At 44.3% G+C, this 25569-nt stretch overlaps 1 long non-coding RNA gene across 1 annotated transcript; it reads right to left on the reverse strand.

The window, feature by feature from the left end:
• Positions 1–3554: 3554 nt before the first annotated feature.
• LOC310703490 lies at positions 3555–12848 on the reverse strand. The gene is made up of 3 exons (XR_014524187.1): positions 12592–12848; positions 11655–11777; positions 3555–3789 (listed from the first exon to the last, which is right to left on the reverse strand). It is a non-coding gene; the product is annotated as an uncharacterized lncRNA (long non-coding RNA).
• Between the last annotated feature and the right edge of the window lie 12721 nt (positions 12849–25569).

A 25569-nucleotide genomic window follows, 5' to 3' on the forward strand; every position in this document is an offset into this window, starting at 1 on the left:
ACTTTGGTGATGACTTCTGCCATGGCAAAAAATATATGGGAGAATGAGATTGTGGGTCTTGCGAAAACATAATGCATTGCAATTGGTGTACAGTGCTACCTTGGGTTACAAACACCTCAGGTTACAAACACTTCAGGTTACAGACTCCGCTAACCCGGAAGTAGTACCTCGGGTTAAGAACTTTACCTCAGGATGAGAACAGAAATCGTGCACCGGCGGCGCAACGGCAGTGGGAGACCCCATTAGCTAAAGTGGTATCTCAGGTTAAGAACGGCTTCAGGTTAAGAACGGCCCTCCAGAATGAATTAAGTTTGTAACCAGAGGTACCTATTTGTACTCAATTACAAAATGACTCCTGCAAAAAGTAACATTATTTGGTGATTGTTGGGATACAGTTTAGAGATGCTATCTATCTTTCTATCTATCTATCGATCATCTATCTATCTATCTGTCTGTCTGTCTGTCTGTCTGTCTGTCTGTCTATCTATCTATCTATCTATCTATCTATCTATCTATCTATCTATCTATCTATCTGAGAGTTGTTAGGAAACCCTGAACTAGCAACAGTTCCCAAGATTCTTTGGGGAAAGCTATGGTATAGGTGTGCTTTAAATGGATGGTGTGGGTGAGCCCTTTGCTTTCATCTCAGGCCACAAATTATCTTGAGCTGACCCTGATAATCATGTAGAGTAAGTCAGTATTCTTATACCCCTTTGACAGTGGAGGAGGGTGTGATCTGAGCAGTTGATGCCTTGCCTTCCGTTCATATCTGAAAGGAAGGGTCTCTGCCTGCACATGTATGTCTGTAACTGAGTGCATACGTATATTTGTGTAGTAGTGTAGCATGGGTTGCCTGCGTCCGGGACAAGCACGCTCATGTATGGGGGCAGGGCACAGAGCCTGAACAGAACCTGTTGCAGCAGCCCACCCTTTGCTGCTGATGCCGCTGGAGTGACCGAGCTGTGGCGGTCTGACAAGTCACACATCACCAAGAATGCCAGTTTTGACTGTGACCGTGTGCCTTTATTTTAATGCAAGCGAAAGTAAACATGGGCAGCAAGGAGGGCGCCAAAACCCGGCCACAGGAAACTATCAGCTCAGCCCATGCACCTTCATATTCTTATGCTTTGAGATTGCTTTCCTAAATCTGTATCTTGGGTAGAAATAGGGACAACACTCTTCAGACATCCCTGCTGGTCTCGCTGCCAGAGCCGTCTTTCCCATAGGGCTTAGTGGTGCATCGCACCAGGGCGCTGGCCTCTCAGGCATGCCCCAGCAAGTGGGGGAGCTGCGCAGCTTTGCCAGTGGCCTCCCCTTTCCCTGCACACCCACCAGCTGCGCCCCACCAACCATAAGGCGGGCAGGCACGTAGCTTCCCTCCCAAGCCTCTGAGGGGATTGCTCTCCTCCTGAGGAGGCTTGGGAAGGGTGCAACTTCACTCCCAAGCCTCTGCGGGGATAGCTCTCCTCCCGAGGAGGCTTGGGAAGGGTGCAACTTCACTCCCAAGCCTCTGCGGGGATAGCTGTCCTGCAGCAGCATGGGGGAGAGTTGCCCCCCACCAATGGCTGGCTGTGCGCAGCTACGGCCACCCCAACACTATCTATGGTAATTTGGGGGCACTGGGCGGATATTTGCAGCCCGGCGCCGCATCTGCTAAAGACCGTCCTGTTCGCTGCAAAGCTCACTGCCTCTTCTCTCATTTGCCTTTTGCTCACCTCTCTTGCCCTCCTGCATGGGGGTGCCTGGTTGCGCCCCCTCAAAATTGTACGCCCAGGGCCACAGCCCCTGTTATGTACTGAGTTGAATAGGATCCAAACTGCAGCAGTCTGTTTGGTCCTAGAACAATAGGATCCAAAATGCAGCAGTCTGATTGGTCCTAGAACAATAGGATTCAGAATGCAGCAGTCTGGTCCTAGAACAATGCAGCAGTCTGATTGGTTGGCAGGAACCACCCAATCCTGCTCCAGATAGAAGTGAATCCACAACCTGATTGGCTTACAGTAGAATTCCGGAATTAGCCAATCATGTGCAGCCCATTGTGTAAATAATGTATATAAAGCAGATACTGTGAGGGGACTTTCATTCATTCCTCCTCACCACTATGAGCTGAATAAAGAGTATGAAATCACTTTATGACTCTGAGTATATTTCAGCCCCTCTTCCAACCCCCACTACACCCCTGTGATTGTGTGAAGGACTTTCCATCTGATACCCGTAGCTACTACAAACCAGCCCGCTCTCTCCCATCGCCCTCCCATAATGCAAGAAAGAAATGAAACATAACGGCACAGACTTTAATGAAGAGAAAAACAGGATGCCAGTAAAGCAAAGGAAAGGTGCCAGACATAAGTGTTTCGCCACATCTTTTATTTTGCAGGAAGCGATATGTTGTGCTACTCAGTTTAGCTGGAGACACGACCTCCTTGCCTCTTGTTTGTGGGCTAACAGCTCAAGGCAGAGTGTCTGAATTGATAATATGGGCAAGCATTCAGCAAGCAGAACTGTGTCTAGTTACTGGAAGGGAGAACAAATCAAGCTGTTCTTTCAATGCTGGTCAATACCCGACTCCTTGCAACATGGGCTTCCCCCTGTCTCCGCATAAATGCCCTTTCTGCTGTGTCTTGTGCCAGACGAAAGCATGTGCCCAAAGAATGCACATTGTTCACATAAAGTACATTAAAAACAAAGCAAGGAAGTTGGCTATATAACATAACAGGAGCCAACACAGAGTCCAGATGATTTATTCAAATCTTTAAATTGGTCCAAGAGACTCTGATCTGTTAGAGGGAAAAGGTCTCTGAAACGATTTTGAGCAATTACCAGCCAACCTGATAATGAAAACACACATACAGAAAAAATGAGAAATAGTTGCAAAGCAACAAATTTATCTCAAAACAACATAGCTATTTTTAAATAAGTTTTGCCTTGGTTTTACTTTCCACAACATTTATATACCATATTTTTCGCCCTATAGGACGCACTTTTCCCCCTCCAAAAATGAAGGGGAAATCTGGGTGTGTCCTATGGGGTGAATGCAGGCTTTTGCTGAAGCTTGGAGAGCGAGAGGGGTCGGTGCGCACCGACCCCTCTCGCTCTCCAGGCTTCAGGCAGACATCCGCAGCATGGGGAGCCTTGCAGGAGTTCCCTGCAAGGCTCCCCACGCTGCGGATAGCAGCCTGCCGCCCAGTGCGAGGGGCGCCCTGAAGCAGAGCGCCCCCGCGCCAGGCAGACATCCGCAGCGTGGGGAGCCTTGCAGGAGTTCCCCGCAGGGCTCCCCACACTGCAGATAGCAGCCTGCCGCCCCGCAGGGGGGGGGGCGCCCTGATGCAGAGCGCCCCTCGTGCGGGGCAGACATCGGCCAGCCCCACAAGCTCGGGGGACAGCACGGAGGCGCAGCGTCGCCATCCCGCTGTTCCTCGACCTGGTTCTCTTTCCCCGACCTGCTTCTGGGGGGGAAATAAAGGGGGAAAAATTCCCCTTTATTTCCCCCCCAAAAAACTAGGTGCGTCCTATGGGACGGAGCGTCCTATGGGACGAAAAATACGGTATATATATTTTTTTGATAATTCAGCTATTTCTAGAACACTTTTGAGCAAACATCAAATCTGAACATAATTTTGCAGAGGTGCACTTCAAACAATGGGCTGATTTATGAAGATTTTTAAACTCCTGATATCAGCATTCTTTTTTAAAAAAATATTTCTCATGAAGAACATACAGAAGCTTTCTCTTTGTTCTGAATTCAGGAAAAGACTTGTCTTTTTTGCTGCTTTGAATAAACTGATAGCTCTGCAAAAGACAGAGAGAGGGGGAGAGAGAGAGAGAGAATGGATTAAAAGGTAAAAATGTAGTTAAGAAGTTCAGAATAAAATCCATTTTGAGTAATATTTATTGTTAACTACTAATAGCTGCAGAGCCAGAGCACACCTTACAGCTTCTACATGTGATGGTGACTAAAATGTCCTTCTGCTTGGCAAGCCGAACTAATCCTAGCTAGAATAACTAGGGCTGTGTATAGACTCCTCAATCCACCCTGTGGCCCCAATCTGTGGTCCCCAAATAAGGGTGATTCTCCTGGTTCAACACTGGAGGTACCCACCTCACCCCTTTGATCCATCCCCCAAACACGAATGGTGTTTTTTTTTAAAAAAATTGGTTTTTGAAATAGGTTGCCTTCCCCTGTTTTAAAACCTTAAGGCCCATGGGCCACAAGTGGTCCATGGGAGTCGTTTAACTGGCCCATGAGCTGCCCCCACTCGGCGAAGCCCCGCACGCTGCGCTAAACTGGTGCAGCGTGGGGACTCGCTTCTGCGGTGCCAGAAATCGTGTCTGCGCATGCTCAGACGCCGAAAATCATGTCTGTGCAGGTGCCGGAAATTGCGGCCGCGTGCGCTCACACATGCGTGCGAACCAGCCCATGGAGGGATCTCCGCTGGAGTAAACCAACCCAAGTGAGGTAAACCTTGCCGACCTCTGTTTTAAGAGGTTTGGGGAATGTGCAGGAAGAGCTGATTCTGCATGGAACTGCTTCCAAAGCAGCATCTCCAACCCACAGGGAAAATGGCTGCACTCAACAGCGGTTGTACTTCATGCCGTGTAGATTAAAAATGGGTTTCAGCACTATTTTGAGGACCCTCTTCCCCACCCGCTTTTAAGACTGCAACCTGACAAAGGGATAGGCCTCGTTTGGTGGTACAGTGGTACCTCGGGTTAAGAACTTAATTCGTTCTGGAGGTCTGTTCTTAACCTGAAACTGTTCTTAACCTGAAGCACCACTTTAGCTAATGGGGCCTCCCGCTGCCGCCGCATGATTTCTGTTCTCATCCTGAAGCAAAGTTCTTAACCTGAGGTACTATTTCTGGGTTAGAGGAGTCTGTAACCTGAAGCGTATGTAACCCGAAGTAACACTGTACCTGTTTCCTGAGCCAAAGAATTCCTCTCAGCCTTAAATTGAACGGAATAACTGAGAAGCAGGGTAAAGATTCCTCAGAGACCACGAAATGGCAGGCATGTGAGCTGAGCCATTAGCTTTATCCATTAATCCAAACAGTTATTAATTAAATGTCCAAATGATGTAGTTCTTCCATAGATGACTCGGCCAGGATTTATACTTGTAATAATACATTGGATGGGGGAAGTGGAGCAAGATGCAAGTCTAGCCTTTCAAGCTGGCGGAATGCGGCCTTGCTTTATAAATGAGCGCATTAGAAGTCAGAGCACCAAGATAGGAAACTGACATTTTCATGGCACAACAGGGCTTAGTGTTTTGTGAGCAACAACAACAAAAAAAGAGGACTGAAAGAAAGAAAGCCAGTGGTTTATGCATTTGAAATATTGCAGAAAGAGGAAAATGTGAATCATTGTCTACGTTTATATTTTGGAAAGCAGATTGTCTGCCTGTATGTCTGCCACCTCTTGAGATATCATTGCCAAATTTGCCACAATGGTTCCCGAGAAGGAGGTAGAAATGGCTGATGATGTTTGGACGCCGTCCGCCATTTTGAATCAAGATAGTAGACCAACACACCACCCTGGCATTGCTTTGTCTACCTTTTTGGAATAGGTTCAGCTTCCTCTTGAGATATTTTCACCAAACTTCATCTCAACAAATTGGTCATGTCTGGACCAAAGGAAGAGAAGAATGACCCTACTTGCTGCCCAACACACTAACCATTGGGGAACCAGTTTTTGAGGACATCTAACCTGATCTGCTCCAGGATGAGCAATCTGGATATAGATTACAGTTTCTTCACAGAGCTGAAATTCAAATGAGAGTCATGATCATTGTGGTGTATACTCTTGTTTCTTTTCTTCCACCATTGCAGTGCTTTAAAATCCAGCAAACCTTTTTGAACAGAGGCAATAATGGTATAAAAGCAATTTAGATGTTTACTTCAGGGAACAATGGCATCATCGAACTATCTTCAACTCTTGGGTTGGTGGTGTGGAGGGAGATCAACTGTCTCTTCTCAAAGTTTCCTTTTATACATGCATCCAGCCTATATTTATTTTAGCAACACCCACAAAGGCATAAATTAAATCAAAACAGGGAACATCCATAAAAGAACAGATTGTTAGTGGGTGTTACAGTGTTTTCTTTTTTTTTTGGAATGGTTGTGAACTATTTGGAAATTAAATAGAACACTGTGTAGGTGAAAGATAAAGCGCTAAAAATGTCGACTGACCACAAAATTTGTTTCAGACCCCTGATTAACTGCTTCAGAAAACAGCCCACCTTGGTTTGAGGCATTTCATAGACTGCTTGATTTGACTCAGGCTCTATCCAAGTTTGCTTTGTTATTCTCCTCCCATCCTCATTTACTATTGGGATATCAAATGCAGCTGTATCATTTTTTTCTTTTTAGAGAAGTGGAGGAAATTTGCAAGCATATTAGTCCCTCAGAGTGGATAAAGCTTGCCAAATCATGCACAAATGGATCCAGGAGCTTTCAGACTGAACATCTTTAAAGTGTTATTATTGTCCCCCCCCCCCCGAAAGGAAATGTCTCTAATCTGTTGTATCCAGTTGTGGCACCTACCCCGTAGAATGCCTTGCCAAGTGATGTGTACCAAACCCCATTACAGTGGTACCTCGGGTTGCTTCAGGTTATATACGCTTCAGGTTACAGACTCCACTAACCCAGAAATAGTACCTCAGGTTAAGAACTTTGCTTCAGGACGAGAACAGAAATTGCGCGGCAGCAGTGGGAGGCTCCATTAGCTAAAGTGGTGCTTCAGGTTAAGAACAGTTTCAGGTTAAGTACAGACCTCCGGAACGAATTAAGTACTTAACCTGAGGTACCACTGTACTGTACTGTTTTGGGTGGGTGACAAAAACTCTGTTGTTAAAATGCTTTTGCTTGATTATTCTCCTTTCTGTGATTTATCTTTGATGTTAGTTTCAATAGCTATTTTGGATTTTGTTGCAAGCACTTGGCTTTTATTCAATTGTTGTAATTTTAATGAGGATTGTTATATAATTTGTTGCTGTTTTTGTCTTCTGAATTGTAAGTCGCCTTATGTTTCTTTGACTTTTAAATAAATAAATATTTTTTATTTTTATTTTTTTATTGCATTCTAGCTGGAAGGTCTCATACAAACCACAGTCTGCCAGTTTGGTTGCAATGGCTAACTATGGTTTGATTGTACCAATAAGTTTTTCATTAAACTTAGTGTGAGAGCGGAAGAAGAAATATATGAGCACAGAGCTTATTCCCAACTCTCCAAACTATGGTTTGCAGGATCAGCAACATTACATCTGAACCAAATAAGCTGCAGTACTATGACTAGCCAATTTTGCTCCATCGACTTAAATCCAAGGACATAAACTTAACAATATGTGGACGAGATACTATATTTGGCCATTTAGAACGGCTCGCAGTTTAAACAACCACTGTTGAAATAAGAAGCTTTAAACAAAGAATTACTCATAAAAAGACAGCTAATTTTTCAAATGATATGTGTGGAAAAGAACATCTACTTGTGAATGATTCATCAAGGAGGGTGTTCTGACATTTTGACTTGTTAGTCATTTACCTTGCTCCAGTCTGTCAATACATCCAGTCACTTACACTGTCTCCGGTACTTTCTGTGTTTATAACACTCTAGAGGTAACCGAACAAGCTGTACGAGCTGAAATTAAACCACACAGGGAGCTGAACGTTCCTTGTGCTGAGCACAGCAGGATGGTTCCAAGGAGGCTCACATCTAGGCCTCTTGGAAGTGCTTACAAACTACCAGATCTAATTCTGATCTGGGCAAGGACTGCATAGAAAGCCTAACTTTTGCATTTTGCTCCAGGCTCTGGCCTGCTCTGCTTTATCCAGTTCCGGGTGTCACACTTTGGAAAAGGATGCAGGCAAATTAGAACGGGCTCCAAGGAGATGGTGGTATGAAAGACGAGTCAGATCAGGGAAGAAGTGGAGCACATGGCACTGGGAAAGGAAAAATATAAAGAAAAAATCCTTCTCCACTGGAACAGCAATTTTGCCTAAAATGCAGTAGCTGAGTCACAAGACTTACAGATGTCTGTACAGTCATACATCGGGTTACAGACGCTTCAGGTTGCGCGTTTTCTGGTTGCGCACCACACCAAACCCGGAAGTACCGGAACGGGTTACTTCCAAGTTTCAGTGCTCGCACATGCGCAGAAGTGCTAAATCTCATTTTGCGCATGCACAGAAGCAGCTAATCACAACCCATGTGTGCGCAGACATGGCGCTGCGGGTTGCGAATGTGCCTCCTGCATGGATCACATTCGCAACCTGAGAGTCCACTGTACTTCACCTGAGGATAGCTCAGCTATGGGACTCCTTGACACAAGGGAAATGCTGTGGCAAAGAATTTAGCCATTTCCAAAGAGGGATAGATACTGTAGAAAGTGATAGCAGTGATTGCCATCCGATGGTGCCAATCTCTGCCTCTGTCTGCCACCATCATGTGACTGGCTGTAGTACTGCACCACCATTTTGCGACCGTTGGGCCTCAGTAATTTTCAACAGGAAGTTCAAGTACCCAGCCCTACAACACTCTCCTCAGTGCCACAGCCTCACCTCTTAAATCCTATCCCATTTTCACCTTCCCCATTGTGTATTTCATTTCTTTGCCACTAAACATACCTGTCTGACTTTGGAATGACTCAGGAGTAGTGGATGGGGACTAAGAGTGGAAGAGATTATTTTAGGTGCTAAGGGCGAATGGAGGCAGACCTAAAGATTTCGATTAACCTTTGATAACCTCCTTGGGGAAAGGAATTTTACTCAGGAAAATATATCCTTTTCCTAGAAGCAAGTGTCTGGAAACAAGTTGCAGCTTTCCTCTTTCTTATCTATATGAATCACCATCGTTCGAGAGGTCAGAGTTGTGCCAAGCGAGACATGGCCTCTGTCTTCCAAGGTTGTTTATATACGAGACTTAAGGCAGCTCCTGCCTCAGCTAAGCTTACAATGCAGAATGTAATGCTACAGTGGCTGCTCCAAATGCCTCTTCAGATTTCTCTTCCACATCATCAGCAACCAGATGTTAACATACACAGTGTGAGATTCAGGCACAACTGCTTTGCTCCTCTCTTCATGCAAGCGATGACACAAACCAGGAAGCTGCAGTAAACCATAACTTCCTGCATGTCCAAACTTGGAACTGTGGCTACTGGTTTCTCATCAACCCATGATACAGATGTTAGCTTTAAATCATGATTTCATATTATGGCTTGTCTGAAAGCCATAAACCAGAGTTTCCCGGTTGACACTTAACAGGACGAGTTATTATTTCTGACTTCCTGGCTTGTTCACTCATTTGCATGGAAAGAGGAATGTAGTTGTTGCATGTGGGTGCCTAAAACTAGCGCATATTTCAATTAAGCCACTATTGGATGTCTGAATCAAAGCCTCTGCAATGGATGGGTGCTGCACCAGCAGAGTTGGAGAGTACAGATTGTGTAGGAAGCATATTGCATTTGAAGTACATCCACACCTTGCAAAATGCTGGCGGGCATTCTCAGTAGCGGCGCCTGCCCTGCGGAATGCCTCCCCATCAGATGTCAAGGAAATAAACAACTATCTGATTTTTAGAAGACATCTGAAGGCAGCCCTGTTTAGGGAAGTTTTTAATGTTTTAATTTTTATTCTGTTTTTAATGTTCTGTTGAAAGCCACTCAGAGTGGCTGGGGAAACCCAGCCAGATGGGTGGGGTAGAAATAAATTTGTTGTTGTTGTTATTTAGAAATCTAGTTTCCGGCAACACATCAAAATCAACAGGTGCAACGAATTCTTGCAGTTGTACAAAAATCCCATGGAAAATCCCAGAATTCCCCACTTGTTTGACTGTACTTCTTAAAGGAAATGGCTCATTAAAGTAATTCAGATGGCAAGGGGCTTTGTAAGCACAGTGTAAACAAACAACCTTGGCTAGTGGAAACAGTCATTTTGGCTATTATTTAGTTTTACTCTCCTTGGTTCAAAAGGATTCATGTGGAGGGTTGCTCTCTTCCTATCTTATTTAATGCAATTGTAAAACATGTCAGCTAGCAATCTATGATCCAAGAAACAATAATTGACTACTACAGAAATTGTGCATTGTTTGTTAGGATTAATTTTAAAAAATGGAAAAGGGAAAACAGAGCAGAGGAAGAACATGGAAAACCACAGCCACACAGTTGTTGAGGCATACCACAGGAGGTCCAGTACAGCATGTGTGTGTGCACAGAAGCGGTGCTCTAGTTGTGGACTTTTCGGGGTGCGAACGGCACCCTGGAACGGATCGAGTCCGTAACTAGAGGTACCACTGTATATTCTTCATTAAATTATCCTTCCATTGGTATATAATTTTATAGTATTACTCAAAAATAAGTGATGTTATGAGCCATCAAACCTCAGAAACACACTTTTCCCAAAAGGCTTCCACAATTTTGGCCACTAGTGTAAATGGCAGCTAGGTTTCTCTTTTGGTCAATTCAGATTGAAGCTGGTTTGGCGGGAAATGCATTAAAACACACTGTTTAAGCTGTTTCCAGTGTGCTCCCACCTCTGGTTTGGGAAGTGGCGTACACACAATGTTCACCACAATCCTATTCTGTAATTTCCTATGAAATGCTGAGTTTTGATGCATTCTCTCCCAAGCCAGTTTCAATCTCAATTGACCAAAAGAGCAACCGAACCACATTTTAAGTTGGTAAAGTGTACGCAGCCACAGTATTTCATAAGAAACAACTGGATAGATATGGATTGTAACGAACGTTGCATTTAAACTGTTTCCCAAGCAAGCAGGGGACACACACTGGATGTGGAGTAAACAGAAGTACCCAACCTTATTTTACGAATAAGCCGGATGTGGTCAACCAACACCTTGCAAAATTATAGTAACTAGCATGCAATACAGGCGTGTTGGTAAGGGCGGGGGGGGGGGGGGAACAGAACTTTTTTACATTTATGTTGCTGGAGGTTCATGAGTACAATCTGTTGAATTGAGCCATTCCTGCTAAACTTTCTGACAAAAGAGCACAGAGATCCAGTCCAGAACATAACTGTCTGTGGTTTATAAAGCGAAGCTGAACTTTTTCTGTCCTTTCCAATAGGTAGGGTTGGATTCGTATGGTGACTGCATGGCTCTTTCAGAGTCCTCAGTGATAGAAAGCAGAACTGATGATTATCTCAATACTGACTACACACAAAATTTGTTAGCCTTGTTTGGATTTCACAATACTGACATCACTTGTTTCCTGCTCAGAAAGGTCACATGAAGTTCCCCTCTGAAGTTTTAAAGTGAACCCTGCATGATTTGTTTTGTTTTACAAAATGCAATGACCACCCACCCACCATAAAAAATCCTACCCTAAAACGATAACTATAGGACTAGTTGTTACAAGTCCTGATTTTTACATTTTTTAAAAACACACAAGTTTCATCACTTTTCTGCTCCCCTCCCCTGCCTTCATCTGAAGATGACAAATGGCACTTCTCTGATTGGTGAACCAATTAGATTGTATTTCCAAGATTGTTGAAAGAACCTATTGGTTAATTGGCAGGGAAGCAAACAATTAAAATAACTGTTTGTGAAAGTTATTGTGCCGTTTCAATTTTTCAGTCAAGCAATGCATCTTTAAAAAAACAAACTATAATTCAAACAAATAGACAGAATTTGTTTCCATGTAAACATACCCAGGGACGCGGGTGACGCTGTGGGTTAGACCACAGAGCCTAGGACTTGCCGATCAGAAGGTTGGTGGTTCGAATCCCTGCAATGGGGTGAGCTCCTGTTGCTTAGTCCTTGCTCCTGCCGACCTAGCAGTTCGAAAGCACATCAAAGTGCAAGTAGATAAATAGGTACCGCTCCAGCAGGAAGGTAAATGGCGTTTCTGTGTGCTGCTCTGGTTCGCCAGAAGCGGCTTAGTCATGCTGGCCACATGACCCAGAAGCTGTACGCCGGCTCCCTCAGCCAATAAAGCGAGATGAGTGCCGCAACCCGAGAGTCGGCCACGACTGGACCTAATGGTCAGGGGTCCCTTTATCTTTACCTAAACATACCCAAGACCATACTATTAGGCTGTAATCCTGCATGCATTTACCTGAGAGTAAACACCACAGAACTCAATGAGATCTACTATTGAGTAGATAGGCATAAGATTGCACTGTTAGGCTGCTTCCACAAGAGATATTGCACAATCCCTACATGTCTACTCAGAAGTAAGTCCCAATGAATTCAGTGGGCCTTACTCCCAGGTAAGTGGGTATGGGTAGGTGTATACATACCGTTTCTCTCCATGGCAGTATCAGATTAACCTGCCTTATATTTTCCTCAAGAATGTATATTTTTCTACGCACTGAAAGCAAAGCACCCATGAAGTGTTTTCAGGGCCAATTTGCAACCGACACACAAACAATAACAAGAGCTTCTTACCTCTTCTTGCTAAGCCCTTCAATTTATTTATTTCCTTACTTGAATTTCTATCCTGCAGTCTGTCCCAAGTGAGTAACCGCATGTTGTAAAGAGCAAAATAAAACAAGGCCAATTGAAATAACCAGTTACAACAAAGACTGCATCTCATCATAAATAACTGGGGGCCCGAGGGGAATTAAGGAGCAGAGAGCAGCTCACATTGTTTATGGTATCGAAATGCCTGATCAGATGCACAGCCACACTCCTCTTCTTTCATCTTGCACACAGTCCCAGAAGTAGGGAGAATCTGCTTATTTCTTCTTCTTTCCGTTGTGAATTCTCCTTGCTTCAGAGAGCAGCCATTCACTTTGAAAGGAGGACCACACTAGCAAACATAAGCCAAGAGGAATGAAGAATACTTGGGATGCTATCAGGGGCATGGATGGCGTGAAAGCGGGCAATAGGAAGGTGGTGCTTTTAACCTTCTGCACTGAACAAAGGAGAAAAGTTGTCTGAGGTTAGACGAGAAGTAAGTGGAAAACACACCAGAAAGCATGTTGCCAAAATTAGATACAAGGAAAGGGCTGTTATTATCTGTGTAGTGATGGATAACGCTTTTCTGCCTGCTCTCATTTGTCTTACTGTAGTCATCCCTACTCCCATCCCAGTCATTCACTGCTCTTTATCTTAATGGGCTGGAGATGGGCAAGTAATAGATTTTGTAAATGGGTGCTGCCAATCCTAAACTTCATTTTTTATTAGTTGACAGGCAGTATTCAGGTTTAAGCAGGGCTCTCTCTCCTCTCCTCCTTGCATTAAGTAGCAATCACCCTGCTCTGGCATCTGTCAACTCCCCTTAACTGGATTGCTGAGGTTTGTAACTTAGGTCCTTCCAGGGTGCATAGATTCCGTGGTCTGTTCACACCACCCTGTTAGGGCAACAACATTAAATTATCACCTCTGCTGATTGGGAGGAAGATGAATAGAAAGTAATAACCTGGAGAATATTAGAGACACTTGCAGTGACATGCAAAGGAGCAAATGGAAATTGAAAGCCATTGGACTCAGTTATACACCCACAAATAAAATGTTGCAAAGTGCAGTATAAAAATGTGGCACTAGGTGGCGATGGTGAGCTATGGTAAATTCAACATATTTTTCAAAATGTTTTTTGAAAAAAGCTTTTTCCACCGTGTTTTTTTATATGTGTGTAGATTCCACCATTGTTTCCTAGCCTTCTGTATGGCAACACATTTATGGGACCTTAGTATCACGGCTGTTTCTTGGCATACCTATCTTCCCCCATCCAGCTGACAACTACTCACCTGCCACCTCTCCTTGCCTTCATCAAAGGCTGTGAAGAGCTGTAAATTAAGGGGCAAAAGCCAAGAGGCTCATTGTGTCATGTTCCAACAACTCATTCATTGAGAATTCATTGAGAAAAGGCAGGACCCGCAGCAGTCACTCATTCATGGCATCCTATCATATACTCTTTTATTTGAAGTGGCATCATAGAATCTTTGAGTTGAAAGGGACCCAAGCGTTATCTAGTCCAACCCCCTGTGATGCAGGAATCCCAGCTAAAGCATCCTTCATCTCATAGGGCAGTCCATGACCTGGAATATCAGGACACCTTTTATAAGACCCCCCAAAGAGATGAAGTTCACAGATCCAAAGTATTCTGTGATCAGCTCACGCCAATTCCTGAGATTTTAAGCATGCTACAACATTTCCTCTTCGCATTTAATGCATCTATAGAGGAATGTAATCTCCATTTCCCATGATGTGTTTGGCCTAACCCTTAATCCACCACGGCAATGGGAAAAAGCTCAGATTCAACCCCTTCTTCTGTCCCTTGTCTCCCGCCAACCCACCTGTGAAATTTAGGTTGCAAGCTTTTCTTTGTTTCTTATTGCAGTGCAGAGACCAAAGCCACAAGGAATTCCTGAAAAATGCACTTCCAATGGGCGGGGGGATGGAATAAAGCATATACAAAGAAATGCCTAACACTGTCAACCTGCTGAATAGCTACCTAGCTAATTGCAAAGCACATTTGGAGGTTTTCTTGGGCACAGAGCTGAACTGAAACACACACACACACACACACACACAGACACACACACACAAATGCCTTTTTGCTTCCTGCTCCTGCGGAGTGAATGATGGAGCCCTCTCATCTCCTTAAGAACTCAAAGGCACAAGGTTGTGGCAGGTGGATGCTCCTGCCACAGGGTTCGCTGCTGGTTTGGCTTTGATCGGAAGTTGGCCCTTGTTGTTGAAAGGAGACTTTTCCCCTTGCCAGCTTCTCTAGACAGCCTGCTCATGTCCACTGCCACAGGCCTTGTCAGACAGGAGAAAGAGCAATCACTCCCTCCCTCTCCCCCAACACAAACACACATCGCCCCGCCTTCCCGTTCCCAAACAACCACCGAACAAAAGCACCCGAGCTGCCAAATTATAGTTCATTTCTATCAGGCACAAACTGTCTGAGGGTGACTCACGTGTTCATTATATTCCTGTGTTCTGTGAGACATTATGCAGGTGTTTCTGATTGTTACGGAGTGTTTTCTTTAGACAGGGAATACCAAAGCTGGCTTTCAGTGATCACCCATGTCCTCATAGCTCTGTGTTTGGCATCATGCCTCTCATTGTTTCTTCGGCCGAGATGATAATTGGAGTCAGGTTACCCAGTGTGTTAAGTGCGAAGCACTCCGCTGCTGGGTGACCTTGGGCCAGTCACACTTCTGTGAAGTCTCTCAGCCCCACTCACCTCACAGAGTGTTTGTTGTGGGGGAGGAAGGGAAAGGAGAATGTTAGCCGCTTTGAGACTCCTGAAGGGGAGTGAAAGGCGGGATATCAAATCCAAACTCTTCTTCTTCTTCTTCTTCTTCTCCTCTACCCCTGCTTCATATTAATCAGATTGCAGTGCAGACAAGTCTTTCTGGACCTCATCTGTCACTGTCCAAAGGTTCGACAACATATTGAGCCTTGTGTGAACAGGTTTACCGTTGTTCGCTCCTCAAAACATCCTGTGGTTAAATGTGCTGCCAGAAGGGTGGAAGGAATCTGTGCAAAAATATATACCTAAGGGAGGAAGACAACATTTATTTTTATACAACCCTTAGGATAATAATAATAATAATAATAATAATAATAATAATAATAATAATTGTTATGTACTGAAGTTCTCACCCTGGGCCAGCAGGGAGAATACTGTAGATAGTTTTCACTCAGGTCTACATATGCAAATAAGGGATTGAAAGTGACGTTCAGTGATTGGATAGTTACAGAAAGTGCTACAGTTGCGTTGTAGTGGAGCTCTATATAAGCAGGCTGGCTGAACCCTTCGAGTTCAGTTCTGTTCTGGCCTGTGAATAAAAAAGAGCTGTTTGAAAAATCGCTGTGTCGTCTGATATGTTCACCCACAACTTGACAATAATAATAATAATTTATTATTTATACCCCGCCCATCTGGCTGGGTTTCCCCAGCCACTCTGGGCGGCTTTCAACCGAATATTAAAAACAATACAGCATCAGACATTAAAAACTTCCCTAAACAGGGCTGCCTTCAGTTGTCTTTTAAAAGTAAAATAGTTGTTTATTGCCTTGGCATCTGCTGGGAGGGTGCTTTAAACAATGTTCTTCCTCTGTCTTCACATTTTTGTTGGGGACTGGTTGGATGTAGAAGAGTGGTGGAATCTGCCCAACCAAGAGTACCCCAGGGAAGGCGCAGAGATAGATGATTTTGAACCTGGGGATTGGTGGTGGGACCCCGACCACACCTCAGAGGAGTGGATGAGCTGGGAAATGCTAGAATCAGGGCCCTTGAGGAATAGTGAAGAGACAGGACAGGTTGAGGAGGTTTCCAGTTTGGATGCAGGCAGCAATGACAAAGGGGAGGCAGGCCCTGCAGTTCTCCCTCAAAGGCACCCTATAGCTTCTCTGCTGACAGCTTGCCACTCTCCCACTCTGAGAACAAGGCATTTAAGGCATGTTGCCGTGCAGTGAACCAGGCAGATACAGTGGTACCTCAGGTTACAGACGTTTCAGGTTACAGACTCCGCTAACCCAGAAATAGTACCTTGGGTTAAGAACTTTGCTTCAGGATGAGAACAGAAATTGCGCAGTGGCGGCTTGGTGGCAGCAAGAGGCCCCATTAGCTAAAGTGGTACCTCAGGTTAAGAACAGTTTCAGGTTAAGAATGGACCTCCAGAATGAATTAAGTTCTTAACCCGAGGTACCACTGTACTGAATTCTCTGCCTACTGAATTTTCTTCCCAAGCAGATTTAGGGACAGTCTAAGGAAAAGTGAGACATTCCGTGATCATTCCATGGCCTGACACAGAAGGCTAGAGAGTGAAGGTGGGGCTACATGCCATTCCGAACAACTGCTTAATTAAGACCGGTTTTCCCAAGAAAAGTCTCTGTCTGTTCTTGATTTGCTTTCCTTAATAAAGAAACTAACTGTAAGTTAGCCAAGCGTCTCTCTCTCTCTCTCTCTCTCTCTCTCTCTCTCTCTCTCTCTCTCTCTCTCTCTCTCTCCTGCTCTGCCTGTTGGTGCCTTGACAATTTTATCCTTAGGAGAAAATAATAATAATAATAATAATAATAATAATAATAATAATAATAATAATAATAATAATTTATTCTTTGTACCCCATCCATCTGACTGGGTTGCCCCCGCCACTCTGGCCAGCATATACAAAAACATAACAAAACATCAGACCTTTAAAAGCTTCCCTATAGAGGGCTGCCTTCAGATGTTTCCTAAATAACTACTCAACTCCTTAACATCTGATAGGAGGGCATTCCACAGGGTGGGGGCCACTACCAAGAAGGCCCTCTGCCTGGTTCCCTGTAATTTCACTTCATGCAGTGTGGAAACTACCAGAAGGCCCTCGGTGCTGGATCTCAGTGTCTGGGCGGAAAGATGGGGGTGGAGACGCTCCTTCAGGGATACAGGACCGAGAATGCGGACTGAGTCAGACCATTGATCCATCAAGTTCAGGAGCACCTACACTGACTGGCAGTGGTTTTCTGGGGAATCGTTCAGACAAAGGCCTCTCCCAGCCCTTCCTGGAGGTGCCAAGGTTTGAACCTGGGAACTTCTGCATATTAAGCATATGCTCTACCACTGAGTTATGGCTCTGTGAGGTAGGTTAGATAGCAACTAGCCCAAAGCCACCTTGTGAGCTATGTGGTTGAATGAGAATTCAAACCAGAGGGACGGGACGTGAACCGGTTATTTTCAGACATGGAAGAGAGGAGGACTTTAAGCACTGCTTTGTCTCGAGAGGAACTGGCTTCTCTTGAGAAGATGTCATCGCAAAGAGAGCTCCCAGCAACCTCCTCTTTCACAATCCTTACATTGCGATTCCAAAGGAATTCCAGCACAAGCCCCGAGGCTGCCTTCGAAGACCTGTGGGTGATGTCATGTCTGCAGCAAACGGGATGACAACAATTGCCCATTATATGACCCTGTTTATTTTTTGCAGGGAGACACACAAATGCAGCTTCAGAAAGAAGCCTTATGGGAGGCCATCTCTCAGCTCCCTTCTGTTCCTGGCGGTGTGGTTTTGTTAACAGGAAGCCATTAAGTCTATCATATTTAATGGCTTCCATCAGCAAGGCTGTTAATATGCAAAGGTTTGATAAACTTGGGTTTATCGGCCACTCTGTCTGCCATTACAGCGCCCCTGAGTTGCATAAACCAAATTCAAACATCAGGTTCCAGGCAGGAGGGGTGATGGTTTATCAATGTCAGACATCACCATTCAGAAAATGTTTATTAGAGAAGATGAGGAAAACCAGCGCTGTGTTGCAATTTGGAAAACAAACACAAAATTGATTCACGCATCCTTGCAATGCATGCACGCCTAGAGCACCCAGATTTTATAAAGCAATTTGCCCAACAGCCAATGATCCTTAAGCTGTTTTGGAGGAGGAGGAGGAGGAGGAAGAAGAGGTCTTTAAGCTTATACATGTTAAATCACAGTTCAGGATCACTGCACACAACTGATGAGCTTTAAGCAGAATGGATTGTAAGCGAAGTACCTTTAGCATAATCCATAAGGAGTCTCTGCAGCCTCTGGAATAGGGGCATTTATCACATTAAATTCATGATCTCACAAAGACTGTTACGGAGACATTTGTAGCTCTGCCTAATTTAAAAGCAGGGATGAAATCCATTTTAAATCCATTTCAGGGTCTGCTCCCGTTCGAGTCGGCGGAGCAACGTAAACACAGGGCAAAGCTGTTATAGAGCAAATTAAATCAACCTTTCTGCAGAGCAGAATTGCTGTGTGTGCGTTCCTTAGCATTTGTGTGAGTGACTTCCATTTCAAAATATGTGCCACAGAAATTTGATTCAGAAGCGATTCCTTGGTTCTTTGCTGTGTCTATTGGCCATGAAGATAAACAGTGGATTGCCATTAGGGCTGTGAGTGAGAAATAGATCTGGAGAGGCCTTCTGTACCTTTAAGATTCACATAGGAAGGGAGGGGGGAATGGTACTTGGCTACATTTCCCCCCTCTATGCATGCATTTTAAAAGGTACAGCTGCCAGGTCTGAAAGGGGTCAGATTGCAGTTCTGCATTGCATAGGTTTTAGTGTGGGAATGGTCACTAGTAGAGAAATTAAATGCCTACTCTTCTGGGAAAAAGAATCAGACTTTGCAAGTAACAAAATAGTGGTCTTTAAACACTGGACAAAATTACAGTACATACCTCTGCAGCAGTTATGCTGCCCTGAGGTCAGATATCTCATAGATCCTATGTAGCACATATAAGTAATTGTCAGGAGCTCGTCCTACACTAGAGTAGGACCCTGGCAGAGACACATGCCCGACTGGCATGTTCCCTCCCTCCTGGTCAATCGTTCAGGAGCTTCAAAAGCTTTCTTCAGCCCGAACATCACAGCAACCAATGCCAATGGACATTGGCACACTTAGGGATCTGCAGAGTCTTCGCAGCTTGCGGGACAGACCTCAGCAACTCAGCATTTTGTCTAATCTACTTTATTTACTGTATTTTTTGCTCTAGAAGACTCACTTTTCCCCTCCTAAAAAGTAAGGGGAAATGTGTGTGCGTCTTATGGAGCGAATGCAGGCTGCTCAGCTATCCCAGAAGCCAGAACAACAAGAGGGATTGCTGCGCAGCGATCCCTCTTGCTGTTCTGGCTTCCGAGATTCAGAATATTGTTTTTCTTGTTTTCCTCCTCCAAAAACTAGGTGCGTCTTGTGGTCTGGTGCGTTTTATAGAGCAAAAAATACGGTACATATAAACACACACGGAGCACTGCAACATGGCTCCCTCTCTCTCTCTAGCATCAGGCAGCAAAGAGAAAAAGAACAAAGGATAGTACAGTGGTACCTCGGGTTACATACGCTTCAGGTTACATACACTTCAGGTTACAGACTCTGCTAACCCAGAAATATTGCCTTGGGTTAAGAACTTTGCTTCAGGATGAGAACAGAAATCGTGCAGCGGCAGCACAACGACAGCAGGAGACCCCATTAGCTAAAGTGATGCTTCAGGTTAAGAATAGTTTCAGGTTAAGAACAGACCTCCAGAACAAATTAAGTTCTTAACCCGAGGTGCCACTGTAGTCCCACTTCACGGAACACAGTAACACAAACATCCTGTCTCCGTCCCTTCCCACTCTGTGGAATCAAAACATATACTGTCATGTGATAGACAACAATCCCATGACTGCAATTGTGGAGCAGGAATTCTAACAGTAATAACTGTGCATATGTTGTGTGTTTAAACAACAGGCTTTCAGAGTTCTGTTTTTAGAAAAATTATTCTCCAATTCATTCCACTGTCTGAGCAAAAACAACAAACTGCTGCATTTCTCTTCCCATGACTCATCTGGAGCATTTTTTAAAATAGATGCTTGGTGCATTTGGGCTTTTTCCAAAGTACATATTTCAGAAGTTTGCGATAGGTGCAATTTCTGTGCAACCACAATGCTTCAGAGGAGAAGCACAATTCATTACTTCTTATCTCTACCGATACAAGGCAAAAGTGGAAACCGCCTCCCATTCTTTCAGTTCTGTTCCAGGCATTTGGGGTTGGTTGGTGAACATTAATTGCTTCTTTGTGACTGAAATAAATGGCGCCTCGCACCAAAGCCATTTCTCTGGGAACAGGAACAGCGTTTCCCAAGTGTATTCCTCTTGAGAAAAGAGTTGATTCAGGTCTGTAGCTGGACGCTTTGCAGAGAAACAAAAGGAATCCTGGGCAGCCAGAACCATTTGCAGAACCAACATTGAGCTGCTAGAAGAGAGATAATTCGGGCTTTATATTAACTCTGCCTATTAGAAGTTTTGCTAATTCACCAACATCTGCCTTAAGTAGTCATTGTCTTCAATAGCAATTAGACTCTCATCTCTCTAGAGAATCTAAACCGAATTCTTCTCCAGGTTCAGCTGAAACCTTGCCTCCTGGGACTCCATTTACTCTGAACGTTTTTCTCACATAAACATGAAGAGCTTCCTGGAAAAATCAAAACCCAATTATTCTTACTGTGGGTCACCAGACCCCTTGACAGATACATACGCAAACAACTTTTTAATAATAATATTTTAAAACTTTGAATCTCTCGCTACAAAAAAAGAAACATTGGGCATAACCCAAGCGAAAGTCATTGTAACTCTGTAACTCTCTCCAGCTAAAGTTAAATCTGATTAGCTCTCATATGCTACATGATAGCTAATCCTGTTGTTAATGTCACATATATTTAGGCCCTAAATTGCACACACTGCCCCAAGCACAGCTGCTAAAACAAAAATGGGGAATGCATAGACATTTTCTCTGTAGGCAGAACAACACCTCCAACTACAGACTCTGTTCTGGGACATGCAATCTGTCCGGGGAGAAAAACATTGTTATATTTACCATTCAGAGCCCGGTTGCAACAGGCATTTTATAGTTGCTGCATGCAGAAGTTAGCATTTGCAAGGGTTTTCCGGTGAGTTAGTGTCAAAGACTTAGGGCAGGGGTCTGCAACCTTTAAGACAAAAAGAGCCACTTGGACCCGTTTCCGAAGAAAAAAAAACCTGGGAGCCGCAAAACTCGTCATTATAAAAATAACTTTTTTGTCACTTTTTTATTATTTCTTTGTTTGACCCCTCAGAATTATTCCTCCTCATAGAAATAAACGTTAAATTTACAAGTTACCTTTTTCTGTGTATGTGTTCTTCACTCTTCTTCAAAACAGTGACCAGCGTACATGCCCCCTTTCAATGCAGTGACCAGCGTACATGCCCCTTACCATGCAGTGGGCGGGCGGGAAGGTGACGTTGGGACGGTGCGTGACTAACGCACGCACTGCCCCCATGCGATGTCACAGCCAGTATAGTGCCCGCCACAGTGGGGAGTGTCGGGGCGCACAATGCGCCTCCTCCCCTCGCTAGTATCTGCCCCGGAGCCGCAGCAAAGGTGTAAAAGAGCCACATGCGGCTCCGGAGCCGCAGGTTGCAGACCCCTGACTTAGGGCTTGGACATACAGTGGTACCTTGGGTTAAGTACTTAATTCGTTCCGGAGGTCTGTTCTTAACCTGAAACTGTTCTTAACCTGAAGCACCACTTTAGCTAATGGGGCCTCCCCACTGCCCCGCTGGAGCACGATTTCTGTTCTCCGCCTGAAGCAAAGTTCTTAACCTGAGGTAATATTTCTGGGTTAGCGGAGTCTGTAACCTGAAACGTATGTAACCTGAAGCGTATGTAACCCGAGGTACCACTGTATTTAACCTGAAACTGTTCTTAACCTGAAGCACCACTTTAGCTAATGGGGCCTCCTGCTGCTGGAGTATTGGTGGTTAGGCATTGGAATATGTGTTGTGCGTTGGTGGGCAGGGTTTGTCCATCACCTACCCCGCTCCTTGTAGGGTATTCTGTTAAAGGAATCCGGCGGTCATGCATCCTGTCCGATGCCCTGCTGGTGGCTAGGGCTAGGGCACAACCCCCAGTGACATCAGGGGATGCTTCCAGTTGTATTTGCATCAACAAGCTCCTCCCACTGTTTGTTAACCATCAAAAGACCTCCCGCTGCGCAGGTGGGATCATGTACAGGTTGTTTTATCCAGTGCCTAGGCCAATACCACTCACATACTGTAACCAATAAATGTTGCGGCCTCTTTCAGCCCATTAACCTGAAATTATTGCATCCTTGTCTCTTATTTACCACCACGTGGGTGCGGTTCCTCGACTCACAAGCATGGGTGAAATATACTCAGAGTCGAGAGTGGATTTCATGCTCTTTATTCAGCTCATAGTGGTGAGGAGGAATGGAGGTTCCCCCACAATATCTGCTTTATATACATTGTTTACACAATGGGCTGCATGTGATTGGCTAATTCCTGGATTCTCCTGCAGGCCAATCAGGTTGTGGATTCACTTCCACCTGGAGCTGGATTGGGTGGCTCCTGCAGACCAATCATACTGCTGCATTGTTCTAGGACCAATCAGACTGCTGCATTTTGGATCCTATTCAACTCAGTACATAACACCGGGTCTGAGAGCTTTTCTGCTTATCCCATTCTTTCTAGGTACGGGTCGAAGCGGATTTGCTTTTGTGCCGCAGTTTCCCTGCCTCGTTCAACCCTAGAAAGCCCACGCTTTAGTGCTAAATCATAGCAAACATCAATCCAGAGACAGCGGTGGAGCAAGCCAATCAGGCGCCTGCGGCTGCACATGTGCCCTGTGCCCAGGGGTGGGGCCAGCCGGGGCAGGACACTCTGCGGGGCCTCTGAGGAGTCTGCCTGCCTCCTCCCACTCAGCTGCCCTCCAGGAGAGACACGTGGCTCAGGCACGCTGCAGGCCCCGCGGTGAGTGCCGTCCGACATTTTGTCAACCCCCCCATTGGTGACACTGGGGGCGGACCGCCCCCCACTGCACCCCCTTCCTCCACCCCTGTCTGGAGAAAACCCAACTGACATTTGCTATGATTCAGCAGTAAACAGCAGGGCAAGTGAAAGTGTGGATGAGCCCAGTATATCTGAAGGAGCGTCTCCACCCCCATCGTTCTACCCGGACACTGAGGTCCAGCACTGAGGACCTTCTGGTGGTTCCCTCACTGTGAGAAGCCAAGTTACAGGGAACCAGGCAGAGGGCCTTCTCGGTAGTGGCACCCACCCTGTGGAACACCCTCCCTTGTCAAAGAGAACAACAACTACCAGACTTTTAGAAGACATCTGAAGGCAATCCTGTTTAGGGAAGCTTTTAATGTTTGATGCATTACTGTATTTTAATACTTTGTTGGAAGTTGCCCAGTGTGGCTGGGGAAGCCCAGCCAGATAGGCAGGGTATAAATAATAAATTATTATTATTATGAAGGATCTCTTGGATTGTCACCACCATCCTTTTGCTGTGTATTATTCAGATATCACAGATTTATAGAGCTGCAAGGGACCCCATGGTTATCTAGTCAAACCCTCTGCAATGCAGGAATCTCTCACCCAACGTGGAGCTCAAACTCACTACCCCGAGATTAAGAGTCTCATGCTCTACCAACTGAGCTATCCCTCAATATGTATATATTTGGTGGGAAATGTTTTAACTGCATTATTGTGTTATTGTAACTCACCCTGGAACCATGTGGTGAAGGGTAGATAAGAAATTCCATCCAAAAACTGAATATAACAAGATTCATGGGTTCTACAGACAAGTTAACAAGATCTGTCAGTCAAGGTGATGAAGAGCTCAATTCATCTTACTTTGAATAATTTGCCCTTAGTTAACGTCGTTGTTAGCCATTCTAGTGGCGTGCAAAATGGGCAGGCAACTTTACGCAGTGGTATGTATAAGAATCAGTATCCAGTTATATGTCTATAATGCACATAGGAGTGGTCTTTGATGCATTCTTGATGCATCTTCCATAACTTTGAATTTTTATTGCCAGAGCAATAAAAATTATCCGTCAACTGTATAATATGAAAATATAATTGTATAATTATAACAAAGGAATATATAAATCCACTGATATATGCATCCTTAGTAAGCTTCTTTTTAAGATTTTGAAGTTGCAATCCCATGTAATACTTAATAATAAGTAATCCCATTGAATACTTCATAAGGAGACACGCTAAGGATTTAAGCGCAGAAATATTAGCTATTTATTTGGAAAATCTACTACATTTTTATGTGCCTTTACTCCTCCAATAGAACATATATAATTAAAATTGTTGATGTTTCTGACATTTTTAGTATCTGCTTAAGAAAACCAGCATTAAAAAAAAAAAAAGTCAGCTTACAATGTCATTCCTGAAGTGTGTCATTCTGACATTTTGGACAGCGTGCTTTATATTGGAAACATTACAGTTTCTGCCATTTGCATTTTAAAGAGAAATCAGTTTTAAAACAGTCTGGTTTAAAATTGACAACGGTTTGTTTGTTTTTTTAACTCCTGTCGATGAGAAGTTCATCTGAAAATAGTGATGCATCTTCAAAATTATGTGACTTCCTCCCCAAGCCCCAACTAGTTTGGATTACCTTTTCATGAGGCGAGAGTGTAAGGACTCTGCCACAAATAGTTTGAAACATGTTAACTTGAAATAGAACTTCATGGGGGGCGGGGGATATTGCTCAGATTGACAATGTCCACCTATCTCTTCCAAAAGGAGAAACATACACCTCGTTTTCTCATAAGCAGTGATGTCAGAAGAATGGACTCACCATCTTATATCCATCACATTGCCTTGGGTATTTTGTGTCAGAAGTATGCAGGGGCTGAACATGAGCACACACACACACACACACACACACACACACACACACACACACACACGTGCCCAATCACTCAACCCTTAAAAGAAAGAAAAAGGCAGCTGGAAACATCAAAATGACATTAAGTATGCTCTTTGATGATGAGTGGGTTGAAGAGGAATAATGAAAGACCCTGCATGCGAAATCATCTCACTGCTGGAGGAAGATCTAAGAACCCCTTCACTGCTCTGCTTTCAAACAATAAGCCTTAATTCATTGGTGTAGCATAACAACATCCTTTAAACAGGGGAAGTTTTACTTCTATTGCCACTTTAAAGGAATTTTGCAGAAGGGCCCCATCCCCTTTAAAATTATCTCGACAACCTTCCCTAGGTATTTTAAAGGTGAAATCAAATGTTTCCATTGTTTCAGTCTTCATAAATGGTTTAATAATGTTTTGTTCAAGGATCCTCAGTAACGAGGTTTTTT

Source organism: Podarcis liolepis, assembly GCF_965112155.1.
Source record: "Podarcis liolepis genome assembly, chromosome: 3".
Classification (NCBI taxonomy): domain Eukaryota; kingdom Metazoa; phylum Chordata; class Lepidosauria; order Squamata; family Lacertidae; genus Podarcis; species Podarcis liolepis.